The 22,647-nt window shown below is 51.7% G+C and overlaps 1 protein-coding gene across 3 annotated transcripts in view; it reads right to left on the bottom strand.

Annotated features, from left to right (window-relative positions):
* NT5DC3 (5'-nucleotidase domain containing 3) overlaps positions 1-22,647 on the bottom strand; it is a 1,183,405-nt gene that overhangs the window by 768,203 nt on the left and 392,555 nt on the right. The gene's annotated exons all lie outside the window — the stretch shown is intronic.

Genomic DNA, 22,647 nt, shown 5'->3' with positions numbered 1-22,647 from the left:
GAAAGAGTTTTTCTATTCTTGAGTTAACACCTCTTGTGAGAGCAGGTGTTGATAAGGAGGAGGCCAGACGTTTAATTGAATTGAGGAGAGGAATAGCCTGGCTGGCCGGCGGCTTCGCCTTGAGGATGTCCTCCACGAAGTCAGCTTCAGGAACAGCTTCATCTGTGGGAATCTTAAAGTGTTCAGCTGCTTTACGCAACATGACGTTAAACGTCAATTGATCATCCACTGGCGAGGGTTTTCTGGTGGGGGTAGTCTGGGAGGGAAGCCAAAGACAGGGCATCAGGATCTTGTGGATCTGAAGACTGCCATGGTTGAGGGTCACCCATATCCAGGTTCTCCTCCCAGCCCTCTATGGGATCATGCATGTCCTCAGGGTTGGTGAATTGATCCTCATCCTGAGTGTCTACAGGAATTCCTTCTTCAGTTAGGTCAAAGTTGCATATATCCTCTTCTACAGAGAGGTCAAAGAGCCTTGGGAATTCAGCTACAGGGTCCAAAGGGCTCTCATCCCGTGGTCTTCTTGGTGTGGGTTGTTCTGAACAGGAAACAAACCTGTCCAGCCTTTCCATGCAGTTTTTAAATTTCTCTATAGTCCAAACAGAAGACATAGAATGGTCTAGAGGTGGAAAAGGGTTCTGTCGTAAAACGTCGAGATTTTTGTCTCAATGTCAAAAACATCCCTTCTTCGCCCTCAGAGAACTCCTCCTGGTGGACCGACACAGGTGGGAACGACACTGTGTCTCTCTTTCAGTACTCCCCTTAGGCTATCCTTGGATCACGACGGATCCTTGGCCTTTTTCCGTAGGTCTTGAAGAATCCCGTGACGCCGTCACTGAGAATCGGCGGAAACAATCCTTGCTAAGCTGTCAGCGACATCCTCCGCAGACAGGAGGTGCGTGGTTTCAGCCTGCGATTGTGAAGTAGGCTTTTTTGGCAGAGCCAGGGCCTTCTCTCCAGGGGCAGCCTTTTTTGGCGGTGCCGGGGCCTTGTCTTCGGTAACTGCCTTCTTCGGCAGAACCGGAACCCTGACGTTGCCGGACACCTTCTTGTGATGCGTCTCGACGGAAGGAACAAGTTACTTAGCTGTAACTGTTGTTCTCCAGCATGGGTCTGGCATGGATTCACATGCTCATGAATATTCCCCGTCGTCAGGCTGGGAATCCTCGGTAAAGAAAAAATTGGTTTCAGTTTCGTTTCTGAACTGTCTTTCTCCTAATAACCAATGACTGGTCTCTTGGCCATACTGCCCCCAGCCAATGACTGCCATCTACCTAAGCCCCTCCTCTGGCAGCCATCTTCAGATTTGGTGGCATGTAAAGTGGCAGTAGGACCAAGAGAAGAGCCACAGAGGGGTAGGAGGGAGGGTTCGCATGTGAATCCATGCCAGACCCATGTTGGAGAACAACAGTTACAGGTAAGTAACTTGTTCCTTCTCCAGCATGGGGTCTGGCATGAATTCACATGCTCATGAATACAAGAATACATAGCAGTACACACATGCACAACCACGGAAGGTGGCAAGGCTCAACATTTAGCATTACATCAACTCAACATTAAGCATCTCTTACCTCCTCACCAGGCCCACCTTCAGGCGAACAGGTTGCGCAGCATGCCTGGCCGACTCTGGACTCCTCCCTGGAATCCCGGTCAACGGAGTAGAATCTCGTGAAGGTGTGCGTCGACACCACGTGGCAGCCCGGCAGATGTCCAGCAAGGGAACACCAGACAGGAACGCCATTGTAGCAGCGATTGCTCTGGTTAAATGGGCTCTCGGACGGCCGGGTAACGGTCGGTTTGCCAACCGGTGACAGTGCATGATGCAGCCGGAGAGCCATCTGGAAATGGAAGCCTTCGAGAGGGCCTTCCCTTGGTTCACAGGTCTAAAGTTCACAAACAGCTGTGATGTCTTCCGAAGGGTCTTTGTGTGGTCCACGTAGAACTTCAGCGCTCTATCCACATCCAGCGAGTGCAACTAAGATCCTCGGCCGGCGACGAAGGCGACGGGAAGAAACAGGTAACACCAAGGGCTTGTTGAGACGGAAGTCTGACGGCACCTTGGGCATGAAGGTGGGTGCGTCCTCAGCACTACCCTCGTCTCGTGGAATGTCAGGTGGTTTACAGGAGAGGACCTGGATCTCCCCCATTCATCCTGCAGAGGTGATGGCCACAAGAACCGCTGTCTTCCATGATAGGAACTTCAACAGTGCTGAATGCGGCCCCATGAGCCTGCTCAGCACCACTTTGAGCTCCCACGCCACGGCCGGAGCCTTCACCGGCGGGAATGACCGGAACAGTCCTTTCATAAACTCCTTCACCAGGCGATGGGACCACAGAGATGATCGCCCCAGAGGTCTGGTGTAGCAGGAAATCGCTGCTAGATGGATCTTGATGGAGGCATGAGCTAGTCCCGCCTTGGCCAGCGACAGTAGTTACGGCAGCACTTGAGGGGCCATAATCCATAGAGGGTTAATCTTCTGTGCACGGCACCAGACAGAGAACCTCTTCCATTTGTGTCCATAGCACATGAAGTTCGAGGACGCCCTGGCCTTTGCAAGCACCTCCTTGCGGTCCGCCGGGATATCGTGCCCTCCAAATTCTAGTGCTGCAGGAGCCAGGCCTGCAAGTTCAGCGACCCCGGGACGTGGAGGATGGTGCCTCCTTCTCTGGTGAGAAGATCCGCGTCCGTCAGCAGTTTAACTGGGGGGGACGCAGACATGTCCAGAAGGTCCGGGAACCAGATCTGCCTCGGCCACGCCAGTGCGACGAGGATAATCCTGCACCTGGACCGTCAGAGTTGGTGGATGAGTCGCAGCAGCAACGGCAACGGTGGGAACGCATACAGGAACAGGCCGTCCTGGGGGAATGAGAAGGCATCGTCCATGCTCCCCGGCTGGGGAAACCTGCTGGCGAACCTCTGGCACTTGGCGTTAGTCGCCGTCGCGAATAGGTCGATCTGGGGATGCCCTATCGTTGGAATGGGAGATCCACTTGATCCTGCCGCAGCGACTAGTCGTGGCACGAGCGCAGCTCCCTGCTGAGTGAGTCTGCGAAGGGTGTTCTTTATTCCTGCCAAATGGAAGGGTACCAGAAACATCTCTTGGGCGACGGCCCAGTGCCACAGATCCTGGGCTTCCTTGGATAGGGCTGGGGATCTGGTGCCTCCCTGCTTCCGGATGTAGAACATCGTGGTGGTGTTGTCGGTGAAGATCCTTACCACCTTGCCCTTGAGGGACGGAAGGAACGACCTGAGGGCCCAGAACATGGCTCGGAGCTCCAGGACATTGATGTAGTGACCTCTCCTCCGGGAGCCAAAGGCCTCTAGCGTGGAGCTCTCCGGTGTGCGCACCCCATCCCTCCAGCGAGGCGTCCGTCGTGTCCGTTTCCCGATATGCCGGGGTCAGGAAGTCCATGCCTGCCGCCAGATGAGCACGGGTGCCCCACCACCGGATCGCTTGGTGGAAGGTCTCGTTGAGTGAGATCCTGTCTTCGAAGCTGCCCGTCGCTTGCATCCAACGGGCATCGAGGAACTCCTGCAGTGGTCGCATACGCAGTCTGCACAGGTGCACAAAGTAGATGCATGCCAAGCAGGGACTTGACGGACCTCACCTTGGCCACGTCCATGGCCGACAGCCATTGCACTTTGCCCAGCATGGCCTTCGTCCTTTCCTCCGACGGAGAAGCCAATCGCGCCACTGTGTCGAGCCTGGCTCCCAGGAACAGGGCGACTTGCGACAATACCAATTGGGATTTCGCGAAGTTGATCGAGAATCCCAGATCCGTGAGCAGTTGAACGGTCTTCGCTGTGCGATCGACGGCGAGTTCTCTTGACTTTGCCCGGATAAGTCAATCGTCCAGGTATGGGTAGACGTGGATCCCCTGCAGGCGCAGCCGCACCGCCACTGGTGCTAGGCACTTGCTGAACACCCTGGGCACCGACTTCAATCCAAAGGGAAGAGCCTTGAACTGATAGTGCCGCCCTTGGACCATGAATCGCAGGAACTTTCGATGTCCTTTTAGAATGGGGATGTTAAAGTAGGCATCCACCAAGTCCTGCGACGATAGGAAGTCGCCTTCTTCCAGCTGTCCCAGCACGTGCTGGAGGGTGACCATCTGGAACTTCTGGGACTTCAGCCGCCGGTCTTTTTCCTTATGAGGAAGTATCGCAAGTCCTTTTCTGGAGCCCCTGGAGCCTCTTTGGGACGAGTTTGATGGCTCCCTTCTTTTAGCATCGCTCGTACCTCCAGTAGCAGTTGGGGGACGTGGGTTTCCTTCCTGGCCACAGGTGTAATATAGGGACACTTCCTTAGAAATTCCAGAGTGTGCCCGTGGGCCAGGGCATCCAGCACCCAACTGTCAGAGGATATGGACTCCCACAAGCTGACGAATTTTGCCAGCCGGCCTCCCACCAGGGTGCTCAGGTGAGGACCCGACCATATGGCCGGTTCAGTCCTGCTTGGCAGCGGCCTTGCCGCCGCCGACGAGATACTCCTGTCTTGCCGCGTTCTCTGTAGGCCTCCTGCGACGAGGAGCGGGCCGCCTGGTGGTACGACGAGGAGCCGCCGCCGAATCCTTTGGAGGCACCTTGCTTGCCTCCAGTGTTCCGAAAGGACGGCCGTCACTGTTGAAGACCCAAGGCCCGAGCCGTCGACATGTCCGCCTTGATTGCCTGCAGTGACTCGTCCACTGTCTTGCCGAACAGGTTGTTCCCGTCGAAGGGCATGTCCAGAACCCTGGTCTGATCGTCCTAGTAGAAATCGGTTCCCTTGAGCCAGCCGCGCCGACGACGGCAAACGCTGTTGCCGATCTTGCGAAAAACCGGTGTCAGCAATGTCCGAGGCCACCGTAATGGCGTGGTCCGAAGCCACCTCGCCTTCCTGTAGCATCTCCAGGGCCTCAGCCCTCTTGTCGTCCGGGAGGATGTCCAGCAAGGGAGCGATCTTAAACCACAGCTCCTGTTAGGGAGAATTCTCATTCTATGGCTAATTTCCCTTACCCATAGAGTCCCCCAGCATCTTTGCTGGATTTGAAGGGTTTGTTTCTTTTTCCTGCTAAGAGTGAGACTCTTTTTCCCCCACTCTTAGGCATTTTTGCTATGTGTGTTCTAGGCTATTTTTGTGTTTAATGTCTATGGGATTTTCTCAACCCCATAGGAACCGTCTTTATTCACATGTCTTACACAGCACCCTCAGTGCATTGACACCGGGGTGTCGTAGCGGCCCCCAAACATAGACTCCATACCCTGGGACTGACTACTTTTCTCCCAGAGCATGTAAAGTCCCAATTGACTTTACTAGTCAATTTTTATGAACTAAACCAGTGCAACCCATCTTACTATGGAAGTACTGGAAAGGGTTAATAGTTTTTCCCTTATGTTCATTTTAGAGAGGGTAGCATACAGTCCCTCTCAAAAGTTTCTGGCTGGTGGCAGTGGTTACTACCGTAAATATTCAACAGCAAATATTTCCCTATGGGATTTTCCCATTGTTTGAGGCTACCACTTTTTCTAACAGCCTCTAACATACCGCCGGTGCATTTTAATATTAACTTGACTCCGGTAGGTTTTATTTGCCAGAACTTTAATATAACTTCTTTCTTGTGTCTTTCTCTAAACACCTAACCAAGGTCGAGGATCCTTTGTTCGTCCTTTTGGCAGGGTTCTGCCAAGAAGCCCTCCTTTCGGCGCCACCGAGCCTGGGGTGGGTCCATTGTGTGGGAGGGGTAGTAGGATCCCTGGACAGGGTTGCCACCCCAACCCAGGTCACACTTTATCCTGATAGGCTGGAGGGTCTCCGCAAAGATGACCACTCCACTGTGTGAGTGAAAGCTAGGCAGTATTCATGGGGATCTTTTTGCATAAAAGCAGAGTCCTGAGGACTGGAAGAGCAAGACATCGTCACTGGAACTAAGAAGCCGAAGAGGAGAGAAGAAAGACATCTGCAACGACTGAACCACTGAAGGCCTGCTGCAGCGTCTCACCACTTTTCTCCACACAACGAGAGAAGATCTTCATCTGAAAGAGCCTTCTTCCCTTGAGCTGGTGAGGCCAACCAGTTTGCCAATCGCCTTCCCGGACCTGCCTTGGTCGAATCTCCCGTACCCTGTACTCGGAGGCCGGATAGCCAGGCACCAGTCCACCCGGACCACGATTTAAAGGAGCGTACCTCTTATTCGTCGGGCATCACCGCTGCTGGTTTCATCCCCGGGTAGTGCAGTAACTCGAACCTTCCTCCACGACGAGAGTCTCTCTTCCTCTGCTGGATCACCCGAACTGCAGGAACTACCAGGAACAACCGCCACCGCAGGAGCCACTTCTTCATTTCAAGGCACATTGTTCCGCCAGGCCGCCCTTTCTTCCCGGTAGCACTAAAGGTGTTTTAAATCCTTTACCTACCTGTTGGGTTGGCCGCCCCTCTCTCTTCATTGTCTTTTCAACTTCTGCATCCACCTTTTCAAATTCGTTAACCAAAGACTTGACTGCAGCTACAAGAACATTTTGCTCCTGGGCCCTTGCCCTGTACCACTGACTCCGGCACAGGCCTACTGACTCTGGCTACATTTGTTAGACCTGCCTTCTTTAGATTGATTCTTATCTAGAACTGTGTGGTGCACCTATTTCTTACAACTACCCTTTCCTTCCCATGTTTAAACCTTGTGAAATGCCATTTTGCTCAGTTTTCATTTACGTATTGATCTGATAGGTTATTTATAACGCGCTTAATACCCAGAGGTTTCTAAGCGCAGACTCGGGGATCGAACCTGTGGTGTCCTGTGTCGTTTTGCTTCCAAGGCGAGCATGTTGCCCCTGAGCTATCCTCCCGAGACTATATTGCCTATACTGATGCACTGTCTTGCTTAAACTGGTTCACAAACGTATGGGAAGTGTTGCTAGGGTGTGTAAGAATGCATTTCTGAATAACTTGTGTTTTCCCTCCCTTGTGAGAAATTGCTAGAGCATCCCTTGGGTGTGGTTTTCACTGTGCCGTTTTGCTCAGTTTTCACTCTGGTTCACTTGGTCTAAAATTTAACTTGGGAGTGTGTATATTTTTTCCTTTGGCTTAATTTAACTTGCTTGATGACTGTGATACATGTGTTTTATTAGAAGTGTATAAAATAAATATATAACTACTTTTTAATACAAAGCTTTGGTCAGTGTTTCCTTGTGCCATAGTACTGTAGGCCTAATGTGTAAACCCTGAATACTGCTCATCTCCCTCTTGAGATAAGTCTGACTGCTCAGCCATGACTACTAACTAAATCTTTGTCGTACAGACAGATGCCAAAGGGGATTTATTGCTCTCACCTGTAGTCTTAATCTTCTGAAGTGCTCCCTAAGGGAACTGCACAGGATTCTGCCTAACAGCTCCTTGTCGTAACATGCCAAAATTGTGAAGGTGTTGGACGCTTTAATCGTCATCGCCGCAGACAAGATGACCCGCCGCCCCATGGCGTCCAGTTTGTTCCCCTCGCCGTCCGGCAGGGAAGTCGAAGTTGAAGCTGTTGCCCTCTCTGCTTTCTTCTTGGCCGCCGCGGAGATGCCCGAATCCGGGAATGGCAGGAGCCGTGGACGGGTTCTTCAGGAGCGTTAGCCCCTCGTCCCAGATGTCATCCAGTAGTGGAACTGAGAGGACCGTCTTCCTCTTGGCCTCACGCCGTTGGTAGAGGAAACCTTCTTTCTTTTCTTCGGGGCAGAGCTGGAAGAGCTCAGATGCCCTGGCGATCATGGCGTGGAAGGAGCCAATTTCGTCAGGCGGGGAGGCCCGAGCAGGTGGTGATGGAAGGTCCATTCCGTCGTCACCACCGTCGTCGTCATCCGTTCCCGTTGTCGCCGTCTCCGTTCCCGTCTCATCCCGTGGAATAGAGGAAGGAGATGAGGGCCGTGAAGGCTGGAAGGGAGGGGGGGGTGAATTCTCCTCTGCTTGCTTGGTGGATTTCCCGACGGTCCAGGCTCTGCTGGATCGTCCGTTGGGGGTAAGGACAACCTTGTCCTCATCTCCATACACAAGGCCTGAATTGCCATCAAGATTGCTCCTGAGTTGTCTTGTGGCATCGGAACCGGCTACGACGGGAGCGACGGTTGGGGAGTAGGATCCTCCGTCCCCTCCACGGCTCGTGGCTCCTCGTCGGCACCGCTGTCACTTTCTTCGTCTGCCTCGTCGGGATCCCTCCCGTAGGACCGGACTGCCTCGAACTTCTTGTTCAGGATCTTTGCCACGCCAGCCAGCTCCTCTTTAGAGGCGGAATCTGAGTTCGTAATGGCCACCGGTCCCCCCCCTCTTTTTCCGCCCAGGGTTTAACGGGGGTCTTATCGATGGGCTGAAAAGAGGATTCCCTCCGCGGTGGCAGGGAAACTCTAGGCCCCGGGGTCACCTCCACTGGGGTAGCCTCCGCAGGCTTAGCCAGGGCCGCCACGACTCCCTCGATAGAGGCCTTAACCGGGTGAATCAGGGCCTTCGCGACCTTGGGCGTGCCTGAGGCCTTCACTTTGGGGGGAGGGTCCCCGTCTCGCTCCCCCTCAGTTGTCTCCGTCGGGATACACCGGGCTTCTCCCAAAGCTTACCCTGGTTCTCTGACTTCCTCTTCCCCGAGCCAGAGGGTTGGCTCGTGGTTGATGGCGTTGGTGATAATGCGCCCTGCCTGGCAGCCGAGGAGCCCAACCGATCGGCGCTCCCAGTGCCCGCTGACTCGCAGTGCTTTGCCTTTTGTTGGGCCCCCGTCGACGGGGTGCCCTCAAAGGTCTTAGAAGACCGCTCGGACTTCTTCTTGCCTGCTGCTGGGCTCTTCCCTTCCAGCCAGTTGGTGAGGCGGATACGACAATCCTTCATAGTCCGTTCGGACATGTTCTTGCAAAACACAGTCCTTCTCCACGTGCATTTTGTCTTCGTGAAGGCAGTAGAGGCATCGAGAATGCTCATCCTCCTTGAAGACATTCTGAAATCCGCATCCAGGGCTGCTCCTGAACAGCATGGATCCGGGTGTCGTGTTTCCTTTGTCCTGGGCTATGTCCACGCGGGGTAGGCCTCAAAGATCTTCCGGAATCCTCCAAGAAGCGAAACACAAGGAAAACTTCGCTCATGAGGGGCATAGAAAATTCCGAAATGGGTCCCCGTTGATCGGAAGTAAAAATGGTGGAGTTTGAGGCTCGATTGACCGAGAAAAAAAGAGGAAAAATCGCAAAACGCAGTAAAAGCTCGAGAGCTATAGCACGAGGACTCCCAACACTTGAACGTGCGGTAAAAATCTGAAGATGGCTGCCAGAGGAGGGGGTTAGGTAGAGGGTAGTCATTGGCTGGGGGCAGTATGACCCAGAAACCAGTGATTGGTTATTAGGAGAAAGACAGCTCAGAAACAAAACTGAAACCGATTTTCTCTTTACCGAGGATTCCCAGCACGAATACGGGCAGTATTCATGAGCATGTGAATCCATGCCAGACCCCATGCTGGAGAATTTGTTATATTAGGGGTAGCACCTTTTGTTTTTCATGGCCCAGTCGCTAGGCGCATATGCGGCTGCGGGGAGGGCTGCCGATCCAGATGGTCGGCAGGTGCTGCTGGAGCTTCCAGGGAACCCGTTGGCACTGAAGTCTTCTTCGACTTGGCCGAAGATTGGCTGGGGGTTGTGTGTTTAGTGCTGTGTAAATGTTCGTCCTTGTCGTCGGGGTGTGACTTCCCCATAGCAGTGCCTCAGCCGTGCCTTGCGGGGCCAGGGACAGACTATGCGGAACAAGAGTGTTCCGTCGAAAGGTCAACGACCTCCGGTTCGGAGGTTTGATAGTCACTCTTGCTGTTGTCACATTCGGCGGCTCGGCAGGGGGAGAAAACTCAGCCTTCGACATCCCGTGGGCCGCCCACCGCTTGACTTTGCACCCCTTTAATGACTTAGGACGGAGGAGCTTACAAGTCGCGCATCCTACTTCGTTGTGATCGAGGGGCAAGCAACGGTTACACTGTTTGTGGTCATCTTTCCAGGGAAATTTGCCTTTACAAATGGGGCAAAACCTAAATGGAGTCCTCTCCATAGCTGAGGATGGGTAGAGTGATGAAGACCAAAAGGGAAAGAGGAAGGAAAGGGAACGGCATTCTCAGTTTGTACAGTAATGTCCACCCCGACCCCAATCTCCCTACTGTGTAGGCCGGCAGAAGGCCCAGCCACTTGTTCGGCAGCACCGACTGGATCACCGTCCATCGAAGTTCTGAAGGTCTTCGGTGGAGATCTGGAACAGCCGTCGAAATAAGGGGTGAATAGGGTGATCTGAATTATCTTATATAACTATTCGACCAAAGGTCGAGGGGATAATAGGCAATGTCTTTGACGAGCTCTGCATAAGGCCCAGTATGCTGGGCGGAAAAAAACAATCTGAGGGACCTTGATGCGTGAGGGATCTTGGATACACTACACGTCACGTAGGGATAGTGTTACAGGCACGCCCATGTTGACATGCCCTTTCGAGTCTCGAAAGACAAGATGCAACACTCTGCGGTTACCACTGGATGGCGGACCATATGCACAGCATGCGATTCTAAGCAGATTAACAAGCCTCAGAAATATATTTATACTAAAAGGCCACCCAGCTAAGAGTGCTGGTTCCACATTTTAGGGGACAGAGGGAACTACAATGGGTGGGACTTGATAACCATTACTTAAGGCCGGCCATGGTAGGAGAGTGGCTATGGGTTCCCAGGGCAAAGTTACTACAGAGAATACGTGAGCACCATATCATGGACACTATCTGGAATATCTGGCGACCATGTAAAGGGATGTCCGGGGTAACATCATGGCCAGCACCCTTGGGCCATCTCTGGGTGCTAGGAGTTTGGGACGAATTCCCAGATCCCTCCAAATTCCAGGCATGGTATGAGGTGGGTCTGGAAAGAATTGGGCAACTGTGGAGGGGGGGGAGATTTATTACGGTTGTGGAACTGGAGGAGGCCCTGGGCATAGGTAAACTCTCCCCCAGCTCGCTCATCTTCTTTGGCAGAACCACACCTTTTATACCCTGAGAGTCGAGTGGAGTCAGGTGTGCATGGTTAAGATGAAATGCCTGACCTTGTCTGACAATTAGTGGGACAGCCTAGTGGTGAAATGTTTTAGGCCTCTTCCTACCTCCCAATGTTATTTCTATGGGTAATCCTTACCACTCTCGATCGCCTCTTCTTCGTCCCATTACATGTTGGAAATGGTGAGGGGGAAATGGAATGGGATTGGAAATATCCCATAAAAGCTGAGGGAGAGGGTTTTGATGTATATTGGGAAAAGGGGGAATACCATATGTCACCTTTAGGCATTCTCCTCCCAATCCGTGTGACCCTCCACTCAGGTGATCCTCTCTGACTTGTCCACCCCCAGGTTCGGGATCCAAAAGTGATGGCCCTTTCCTGACCACCTGAATGGAGGATCGCAGGGGAGTAGGTGGGAGAATGCTGTCAGGTTTCTTAAAGCCTCCTCACTTATTCCTGAAATGTGCTCACCCTTTTTACATGTTTTGAAATAATAAATGTTGTTATAAAAAAAAAGATATTGGGGGTTTAGTATGCAGAGACCTTACTGCAGCAATAGATGAGCAGAGTTCTTGGAGTGAGCACCAGTAACGGCCACCAACATTCTAAAGTGGCAGAACATTTGAGAATCAAGGTACTGGCAGTTATCAACTTGCAACAGAACACGGGGTTTCAGAGGTTTTTGTAGAAAGTGTAGGGTGGGGAAGACACATTGATGCGGAAAAGGGGACACAAGATACAGCGAGACTGCAAGGGAAAGTATCGGGAAAGGGGAGTAGGGAGCAGAAGACTTACAGCAGGCAGACTAGGCGATAAGGCTGAGACACGAGATGAACTATGGATGGAGCTGGAAACACAGCAGTACCACAGGAAAGCAGGAAAAATCAACACTTGCTGTGAGCAGCAACAAGGACCAGAATGTGAAGGGTTGTGACTCAATGTTCTGTGTTTCAGGATCCTTTTTCATTGGCGCCACAGTGAGGAGCACAGACCTAGCTTTGGGAAGCAACGGAGCGCTTTACAGCCATAGATGAAGAACAAGGTTAGGGAGCAGAGACGAACAAGTTACTTCTTACCTGGTAACGTTCTTTCGACGGGATGTTCCTCCGACGTATTCCTTATCTTTGATAATACGTTTCCAGCTTGCTGGCCTCGGAAATTTTTTCTATAGAGGGCGCTGCGCGTCGACTTCCGCCGAGTCGATGTCCTTAGACGGCCACCGTATCGGCGCCGACGTCACCATGCCCATAAATAGCCACGCGCTGCGTCCGTTGCTCAGTTCCGTTTTGTAGCATAAGAAAAGTCATGCTTGAATTGGTTATTGACCTTGAAGGAGCGTAAACTGCAACCACAAGGGAAGTTATCACTGCAGGGATGGTTGGGAGGGGCGATAAGGAATACGTCGGAGGAACATCCCGTCGAAAAAACGTTACCAGGTAAGAAGTAACTTGTTCTTCGAAGGGATTGTGTCCTCCGACGTATTCCTTATCTTTGATAGACTCCCATAGCAGCAGCATGTAATTGGAGGTGGGAGTGAGTGTTATGTATCCCTTTAGGGATGGACCGAATGTCATACGGCCTTGCCAAATCTGGTCTCTTGAGCAGTGGAGGAATCCAGATTGTAAAATTTTGTGAATGTATGTGCGGACGACCATGTGGCAGCCGCACATATGTCCCGGACCGGTACCCCTCTTTGGAGAGCCGAAGAGGCTGCGATACCCCCGGTTGAATAAGCCTTGAGATTTTGGGGTGGCTCTTTCCCTGCTAGTTTATAACATTCCAGGATGGCCAAAATAATCCACATGGAGATGGTTTGTTTTGTTATGGGTAGTCCCAACTTGTGACCTGAGTATCCTACAAACAGTTGGTCTGCTTGCCTGATCCTAGCCATTCTGCTGATGTAAAAGCAGAGAGCTCGCCTAGGGTCCAGCCTATGTAGCCTTTCCTCCTCTTTCCCCGGATGGGGAGGAGGGTAGAACGAAGGTAAGGTAATTTTCTGAGTAATATGAAATTCAGAAACCACCTTTGGGAGGAAGTTAGGCTTCACCTGTGGGACGACTTTGTCCTTGTGGAAGATTTCATGTGGGGGTTTACAGGAGAGAGCTTGTAGCTCGCTCACCCTCCTAGCAGATGTTAGTGCTACCAATAGGACAGTTTTAAGCGTGAGAAATCTCAGCGCGCAAGAGTGAAGTGGTTCGAATGGAGTGCCCATTAGGAAGTTTAAGACTAAATTTAAGTCCCATAAGGGAACCTGGAATGGTTTTGGAGGGTAAACATTAGTTAGTCCCTTGAGAAATTGTACTACTAGAGGAAGTTTGAAATACGATGGTTCCTCCGCAGTGCGCTTGAAGATGGAAAGCGCTGCGAGATAGCCTTTTACAGTGCCCAGTTGAAGGCCTGAGTTTGCCAAGTAGAGTAGAAACGATAACACCGTTGGTGTACCACATGAAAAAGGGCCGATATTCTCTTCCCTACACCAGCTGCAAAATTTGTTCCAACGGCAGCGGTATAAAGACTTTGTTGCCGGTCTTCTGGCCGAAAGCAACACCTCCATGACGTCATCAGGGAGATCCCAATCCCTGTACCTCAACCTTTCAGAAGCCAAGCATGAAGGTTGAGGGTTCTGGTGTCTGGATGGAGAACCTGACCTCCCTTCTGCGAGAGAAGATTCTCTTTGAGTGGAAGACGGATTGGAGGACAGATGGACATATCTAGAAGGTCCGGGTACCACGTTCTCCTAGCCCAATCCGGGGCAATTAGGATCATGGTCTTCCGGAATCTTCTCAACCTCCTGATCATTTGAGGAATAACAGGGACTGGACGGAACGCGTAAAGGAGTGGAAACTCCCAGTCCACTACGAACGCATCTCCTAGAGCTCCTCTCGGGGGAAATTCCCTTGAACAGAACAGAACAGATCGCACTTCTTGTTGTTGCTTGTGGCGAACAGATCCACCTGAGGGGTTCCCCAAAGGGCGAAGATCTCTTGAAGGACTTCCTGAGCTAGCTCCCACTCGGAGACTGTGCTCTGCCTGCTCAGAGCGTCCGCTGTCAAGTTCTTCTCTCCGGCTAGGTGGACAGCCGTTAGGGAGATTCCTTCTTGGATTACCCAAAACCAGAGCTGCATCGCCTCTCTGCACAGTGGCAGTGATCCTACGCCTCTTCTTTTGTTGAGGTAGTTCATGGCCACCGTGTTGTCCGTCATTATCAGGACATTTCTCCCCTGTACTGATGGAAGGAAAGCTTTCAGCGCTAGTCTGATTGCTCTCAGCTCTAATAGGTTGATGTGTAGTCTGGACTCCGATGGAGACAAACGACCGCTGATGGTCAAGTCGTTGGCATGGGCTCCCCACCCCGTGAGTGAGGCGTCTGTGACTACTGTTATCTCTGGCCATGGTTGCCAAAACAGTTCTCCTTTCAAGATGTTCTCTGGATAGGCCCACCATTGAAGGTCGCGGGCTCCCTTGTCCGGAATCCGGAGATCATCTGTCATTATCCCTGAGAATTGCGACCACTGACTTCTCAGTGCCCACTGAAGAGATCTCATTCTTAGGCGAGCCTCTGGCACAAGGAAGATGCAGGATGACATGAGGCCTAGCAACCTCAAAAAGTCGAAGGCTGGGAGACGTTGGGCATTTTGAAACTTGGTGACCATCTGTAGAATATCTTGAGCCCTCACCTCTGGTGGCAAGGCTTTTCCCAGGGAAGTGTCCAGGACCGCTCCAATGAACTGGAGTCTCTGTGATGGTATCATCTGTGACTTCTTTAAATTGAGGGAGAAGCCCAGTCTGAAGGAAGTCGCAGACATAATCTAGCTGGGTCTGGGTCTGTTCCGAAGATACAGCCCTGATCAGCCAGTCGTCCAGGTAGGGGTAGACGTGGATCCCTTCCCTTCGACTTGCCGCCACTACCGACATCAGCTTGGTGAAGACCCTCGGGGCGGAGGACAGCCCAAATGGCAGAACTCGAAATTGATAATGAGAGTCTCCAATTGCGAACCTCAGGTATTTCCTGTGTTTGAGATGGATTGGCACATGGAAATAAGCATCCTGAAGGTCCAGAGATACCAGCCAGTCCTGGAGCTGGAGGGCCTGAAGGATCTGAGAGAGAGTTACCATCTTGAACTTGTCCTTCCTGAGGAACTTGTTCAATTCTCGTAAGTGCAGGCTGGGTCTCAGTCCTCCGTCCTTCTTTGGTATGAGAAAGTAGGGGGAGTACCAGCCCTTGTTCCTGTCCGCTACAGGTACCGGTTCTATGGCACCTTTCTCTAGCAGGTCTATAATTTCCTGCAAGAGGAGCGGATCTGGAACTTTTAGAGAGCTGTTCCCCGGTGGATGACTTTGAGGAATGTGTAGAAAGGGTAGGCAGTAACCTTGGGCAACTGTTTCCAATGCCCAAGCATCTGACGTTATAGCCTACCATTCCGTCAGATGGTGAGTTAACCTGCCCCCTACAGGTGTATTGTGTGGAAAGGCCTCAGAGTGGTTTGGGGGCGGCTGATGCAGATGCCGAGGGTAAAGAGGCACCTGCTGCTGCTGCGGTCTTAGTACTTTTGACCCGTCCACCTCGGGTGGATCTCCTTTGGCCTCTTTGAGCCGACTGTCCTCTGCCTTTCCCTAATGCTGAATAATAGCGAAAGGACTTTCCTCTTCCAGAGGTTCCCGATCGGCGAAAAGAAGGTTGGCGGATAGCAGCTCCTTAAGATTTTGCTGCTGCTTTAGAAGTCTAACTTTTCCAGACTGTCATCAGCCTTTTTCCCGAATAATGAAGAGCCGTCAAAGGGCATATTCAAAAGTCTGGCCTGTACATCTGGAGCAAAGGCCGACTTTCGCAACCACGCATGCCTGCGGATTGTTGTACTTGCCGCCATGGCCCTGCTGATACTGTCAGCGGAATCGATGCCAGTTTGAAGTGATTCGCACATGGCATCCTTGCCATCTTTAATAATGTTAAGGAAGGCTTCCTTTTCCTCTCCTTCGGGTATGCAGTCAGCCGCTGATGAAGCACACTCCCATAGTGCGTGACTGAACCTGGCGAGCGTACAGGTGGCCTTGATGGACTTAAACGCCATACTACAGGCAGAGAAAACTTTCTTCGCCATAGAGTCGTAGCTTGAACCACCAGGCTCTCTGGAGTTGGGGGTTTTGATAAGTATTCAGGGTCAGCAGCTGCTACCCTATACTTGGTTGACAATATTTTATTGACTGCAGGGATAACTTCGGGAGTTTCCCAATTAGATGCAATTTTCCTTTGTAAAGCTGCATGGAAGGGGACCACCGGGTCCTCCTATGGGCCTTTGTCTAATATATCTGTTAGGTCATCCTGTTGAAAAACAGGTGAAGGCGCAGACCAACCCATAAATTCAATAATTCTTGCCATCGGGGTTCTATAGGGTGTTTTGGCATGTTCCCCTGGGTCTGGCTTAACAAATCCCACTTCTGGGGAAGTGTCCAGCCCACTTGCCTCATGTAGTGACTCCTGTAGGTCCTTCAGCCTTCTTTCCTCAGAGGTGAAATCCTCTGAAATAGTTAGTGTAGTCCTCTGTAACCCAAATGTTTCCTGGTCAGAATCTTCCCCCTCTTCATAAATTGAAGAAAGTCCAGGGTACTCTGACCTCTGAAATGGAGTAAAACCCATCTCTAAGGCAGAAGGAGCCAAACTCGTCGTTATTGGACGAGAAAATGTTGATGTCGTCGACGCTGATTTAACAGGCTTCGAAGGCGGCGAAAACGGCGTCGAAAAAACTGGAAGGGGTCTCGAAGAACTCGAGAGGATCGGGATCCTACTCGAGTGTCTCGGCGTCGTGCCGGAGGCCCTTGAAATCACCGTTGGCTGTGGGGTGGCCTTGGTCCTCTCTTTCATCGGCGTCGACGTCAGCGTCGACGATGCCGTCGAGTCGATCGACCGACCGACCGACCGATGCGTCGAGGAACCCTTCGACGACGAAGACGGTGCCTTCTTACCCGATGGCTCATGGCGCTCTCGGGTGGAATGTTTCGCCGGGTGCTGCGACTCACAGCGTTTTGATTTTTTGGGTTTTTCACCCGGGGTATCACCCTCAGCTATCTTCGAGGGGGTCGAGGCCGCGTTCTCGAAGACGCTTAACATTTTCTTTCTGAATTCCTCCCACTCAGCTTGAGAACTGTGTTTAGTGGGACAGGAGACCCTTTCTGGGGACACAGAAGACGACGAGGAATGGGACCTTCGACGTCTTTTTTGAGTGTCTTGATCTCGACGAATGGTGGGAGCTGCTTCGAGATCTAGAATGGGAATGTTTTCGACGGCGAGGAGACGAATTCCTCGACTCAGCCGACAAAACTTTCGAGGAGGTTTTGGCTGACTTACCTCTCTCAAGCTCCCCCTTGCGCTCCTTCAAGGCCTTCGCCGTCATGGACATGCAGTCCTCACACTCCGAACAATGGTGCTCGGATCCCAAGCACCATAAGCAGATCCTGTGTGTATCCGTTATTGAGATTTTATTACCGCAGTCTTGACATTTCTTGAAGCCGGATCGCAGCGGCGTCGGTTCTGATGAAGAAGCCATCGAGAATGTATAAGGGATATTCGAGTAGAAATAGATAGTTATCCTGACTGAACTGAGCAAAGACGTTCCGAGGCCCCACGAAGCGCGGAAAAACAGAACTGAGCAACGGATGCAGCGCGTGGCTATTTATGGGCATGGTGACGTAGGCGCCGATATGGTGGCCATCGAAGGACATCGACTCGGCGGACGTCGACGCGCAGCGCCCTCTACAGAAATAATTTCCGAGGCCAGCAAGCTGGAAACGTATTATCAAAGATAAGGAATATGTCAGAGGACACAATCCCTTCGAAATAAGGGAGTGGGAATCTAACAGGTGAGGTTGGGCAATCTGGGGAGGAAACAGTGGGGATCAGATCACAGTCTCGGGTATGGTGAGGAGTGGATGGTGTATTGACCGAGGAATTCGGAATTAACCATTCCTTTTAGAGGAGAGTCTTGAGCTCTTTCCTGAACTGTAGAAGCGAGGGGGCGATGGTGATGGGGAATCAATTCGAGATTCTTGGGGCGCAGACAGAGAAGGCTTATCTTCTGGTTTATTCCCTCCTGCACCAGAGGAGTTCAAGTCTGCACATGTCCTTACCTCAGGTGGACCGTGACAGACTGAGATTGGCTGCATCACAATGAGTCCTTGGTGTGTCTCTGGGCTTGGGGGCTCTCCCAAGCACACATAAGGCCTGTTCATCTTGAGAACACTTCTGTTTGAGGGAAACTGGCTTGTGGGTATTATGCTTTTACTGTGTTTTCACTATTATTCAGGTTCATGACCCTTTGGGTTACTGACTACTGCTGGGAGGAATCTCTGTATGCATGTGCGGCTGTCCGTACTGCCACAGGAAAACTCATTCATAGCAGCAGCCCTTAACTGATGCACAGCACAAAAAGGTGCCATGTGTGTGTGGTCTCTATAGGCTCTCCAAAGAAGTCCTGATGGATTCTTGTGGGTGCATCCATGGTGCCACGGTAGAATGCTGCCATAAGCTTGTGTTAGTCTCCTTTCTTCCGAAATATCTATCACAGAGACTCACAGAAAAACATGGCTACTCAATGTGGCACTATCCTATCCCCCTCCTTATGTGGTATGGTGGGGTAGTCAAAGAATCGCTCCCATGCTGATGACATCCCCCCCCCCCCGATCTACTAGGAAGGCCAGAAAGGGGACTTTGTCAAAATTCCATGAAACAAGATGGGCTAGAAAAGGAGGACGACTAATAGGAAATTGCCTTCCTATGAGGTGGGCATCCCAGATCCCCAAAGCCTCTGCACGGAAAACATATGTCTAATCAACTTTGTCACATTCCATAATTTGATGTTGCAGGCCGTTAAAACAGCATCGGCATTGGGGTGCCTTAAATGGGGTACACTGCTCAAGTTCAATTTCTGCTTCATAAACCGATCCCCCTCACCTTCTGGCCTACTGCTTCAAAGGACTGCAGTCATGTTGAAGGGCATTACCTTGCAGCAGATATGCTGGAAAATGAGAAGAATAAGTGAGTATTAAAGCCCATGCAGTTTCTCTTTGGGGTGGGCAGAATGTGGCAGCCAGTTTTTTTTCTCGCCCCTGGCTGGCATCCCAAATGTTCCTTGTTTTCCTCAGGACATCACTTTGTAACAGATGTGACCTTGTTAAGAGTGGGTTGGATCCATCAGTCTGGGGTAGGAATCCTACCAGGGGTGAGGGCATGACAAAGCCAGTCCTATAGGGGAGGGTGGCAGTTGGGAAGGCCCAAATTCCTGTCCCCTCCCCATGTGCTAGCTTGGTTATGTGCAGTACCCCATGCCTAGCAATACAAATCTGTCCAAATGTCCTCTTGATTCTAGAAAAACAGATCCAGGAGAAGAGCACCAAAGAGACAGAGCTATCAATGCCCCATGCAAAGCCTTCTGACCACTCCAGCGGGGGGAGAGCTAGAGGGAAGAGACCAAGAGCCCCGCTCACAGATCAAAGATTCTACGTGAGCGGCGGGTAACTTGTGCCACATGAAAGGAAACACCAGAAGGAGGAGCTGTATCACATGAAACCGGTGTGGCTCCCCTAGACCACCAGGGACGGACCTTGCAGGCGGCAAGACTCCACACCCCCCCTAAAAACTGGAACATTGCACCTGTTATTTCGCGGCAGCCCCACATGGAGAAAGGGGGTGGTATATAATGCACTTCATTAAAGATGTGTTGTATGGAACACCTCCTGGGCAGGGAACAAAGGGCCAGGTAGGCCAGTGACAGCAGGCCAAACAGAAGACAGGGGGTTAAAAGCGACACCAGGAAGTTGCGGACTGTTCAGGTGAGGTCAGAGGCGGAGGAGGTGGCTGACAAAGACCAGCAGGAAGAAGGACAATGGAGTGGAGTGTGGAGACGATTTTTGAAGCAGGTGAGACATTGGTTAATGATTACGAGTGGTACTGCGTTGTGAGCGTGCGTGAAAGACGACGATGAGGATGGGTTGGCCGACCGTTTCCTCGCAGCCGCCGTCACCGCTGAGTCCACTGATGGTTGCAACCTCAGGCACTTGGGTGCAGAGTCCAGCACCCTATACTTCTCTTCCAGCTATCCTGCTTGGCTGGATTTGAGCAAGGGTTCTTCATGAGGGCCAGACCCTCTTCCCAAACACTGTCCAGAAAGGGCACCGCCATGATCGTTCTCCTCTTGGCCTCGCGCCTTTGATACAAGAACCCTTTTTCCTGGTTTCCTCGGGAACCAGCTGGAATAGCTCGGAGGTCCTGGCGATCATGGAGTGGAACGAACCCACCTCATCTGGTGAGGAAACCCTGTGTGGAGCATCCAAATGTGGCGATTCACTGTCCGCTGCGACAATGTCTTCGTCATCATCGGTGTCTGGGGGCAGCTGGGGCAGGACGTGGTGGAGGAGATGACACTTCCTCTTCTTCGGCGGAGGCTGATCAGGGACCTGGGAGACCACAGGTACCGGCGCCAGAGGCATTCTCATCTGTATCCCTGACACCAAGGTGTGCAGAGGCGATATGATGTCCAAGGAAATGTCCCCCGGATGAGAAGGCAGAACAGGAAAACAAGGCCCTGCACTGTCGCCGCCCTCGTCCTCTTCATCGTCCTTGTGGACCATATGCAAGGACTCCTGATCTTCGTTGTCCATGGACGAGACTTCCATAGTTTGAGCAACGACCTGGGAAGGCTGTTTCGGTGTCTCCTTTCCCCCCACCCCCCTTTTTTTTCCTCCCTGAGGGATTTGAACCGGGACCTGGGCCAGTTTCACCTCTTCTGGTGTGCCCCCGGACTTTGCCAAAGTCTCTGTGGTGGCGTCGTACCTTGGGGCAGGGACACTCTGTGCTGTGGGAGCTACCCTCGTAGGATCAGCACCCGTAGCTGCCATGGTAGTAGTAGCTGTCGACTGAGTCGCTGATAAGGTCTTCACCTGTGCCAGTTGCGACTGCTTGCGCTGTGCGGCTTCCTTCTCTGTACGCAGCTTCTCAGAATTCTCCTGTAGCTTAGCCGGGGTCGATAACTTCCTCTTTGAAGAGGAGCTCGATGGTAGGCTGGCAATGGAGGCGGAAGGGGATGCTGATTGCGCACTATCCACTTTGGGACCTGCTTCAGCAGCGAACCCTGTGGACTCGTACTTGCGGATATTTATGGTCCGGGTGAAGGCAGTAGAGGCATTGTAGGTGCTTGCTCTCCACAAACACATTCCATAGCCCGCATTTGGTGCAGGGCCTGAAGAGGGACCTTCCCCCCTTCTCCTCTGTCATGGATGGATGGCGCGAAGTAGGCTCAAGATTGCCTTCTTGAATCTTCGGTGGGATATTTGACCTTGAGGGGCACGGAACTTCACCGAGAATGGGTCCCCACTGCCGGCAGGTGAAGAAAATGGCACATAGGCTCTTTGAAGCAAAAAAAAAAAAAACTTTTCCATCGAAAAACATGTACAAATAGCTCAGAGGGCAACTCGAGGGCTCCCAACACTGAAGTGTGCTGTAAAAATCTGAAGATGGCTGCTAGAGGCAGGGTTCAGGGAAAGGACTGTCATTGTATGGGGGTAGTATGACGCAGAGGACAGCAATTGGTTTAGAGGAGGAATACAGTTTTTAGGTGAAAGTGAAACTGTTTTTTCTTTTACCGAGGATTCCTCCCAGCCTGACGACGGGGAATATTCATGAGCATGTGAATCCATGCCAGACACCATGCTGGAGAATGGCAGAGTTTATTTGGATAGGATTTCACTACAAGGCCCTCCGAGAAAGACCATCCAGGGACATGCAAGCCGATGACAGATTGGTAAGCAGTTTTTAGTATCAACGCAATACTTGAGTCTGGTGAATGTGTGCACCAATTTCCAGGTAGCTACACAGCAAATGTCAGACAGCGGGATCCAGTAAAGGAAGGCAGCAGTAGCCGCCACCACTCTGGTGGAGTGAGCCTGGTGCCTGCCCGGGATCAGCATGCCAGCTTCTTGATGGCAGAAGGAAATGCACACAGCAATCCACCTTGATATGAAAGGTTTAGACAACGCCTTCCCAAGTCAGGCTGGGCCAAAAGACACAAACAATTGGTCCGTGTGACGCAATGACTTACTACATGCAACATAGTACTTTAGGGCATGTACCATGTCCAAAGAATGCAATGCCTGTTCAGCCGGTGGCACTGGCGTTCCGGAAAAAACACCGGAAAGAAAACTGGTTCATTAAGGTGGAAGGTGGATGGCACCTCAGGCATAAATGTTGGGTTAGTGAGTTGTATGGCCTTTACCTTGTGAAATGTCAAATAAGGCAGTTTATAAGAAAATGCATGCATTTCACCTACTCGTCTGGCCGATGTTATGGCCACAAAGGAAGCAGTGTTCCAAAAAAGATTCTTGATGGATGCCATGTGCAAGGGCTCAAATGGAGGTTTCATGAGCCTAGACAGCAGCACCTTCAATTCCCACACAGGTGCTGAGCGTCGGACAGGTAGGAAAGACCTGAACAATCCACGCAAGAACTCTTTCAACAGCCGCTGGGACCAAATGGACAGACCACCTTCGGATCAATGTTACCTGGAAATCGCAGCTAAGTGCATCTTGATTGACGAGTGCGCCAGACCCGCTTGAGCCAGGGATAGCAGGTAAGGCAGAATGTCCTGTGGCTGCACGGTAAGA

This window comes from Ambystoma mexicanum, chromosome 12, assembly GCF_040938575.1.
Source record: "Ambystoma mexicanum isolate Mex_15411 chromosome 12, UKY_AmexF1_1, whole genome shotgun sequence".
NCBI classification, from domain to species: Eukaryota; Metazoa; Chordata; class Amphibia; order Caudata; family Ambystomatidae; genus Ambystoma; species Ambystoma mexicanum.
The sequence above is the reverse complement of the archived record's forward strand: the minus strand, read 5'-3'. Positions and strand labels throughout refer to the sequence as shown.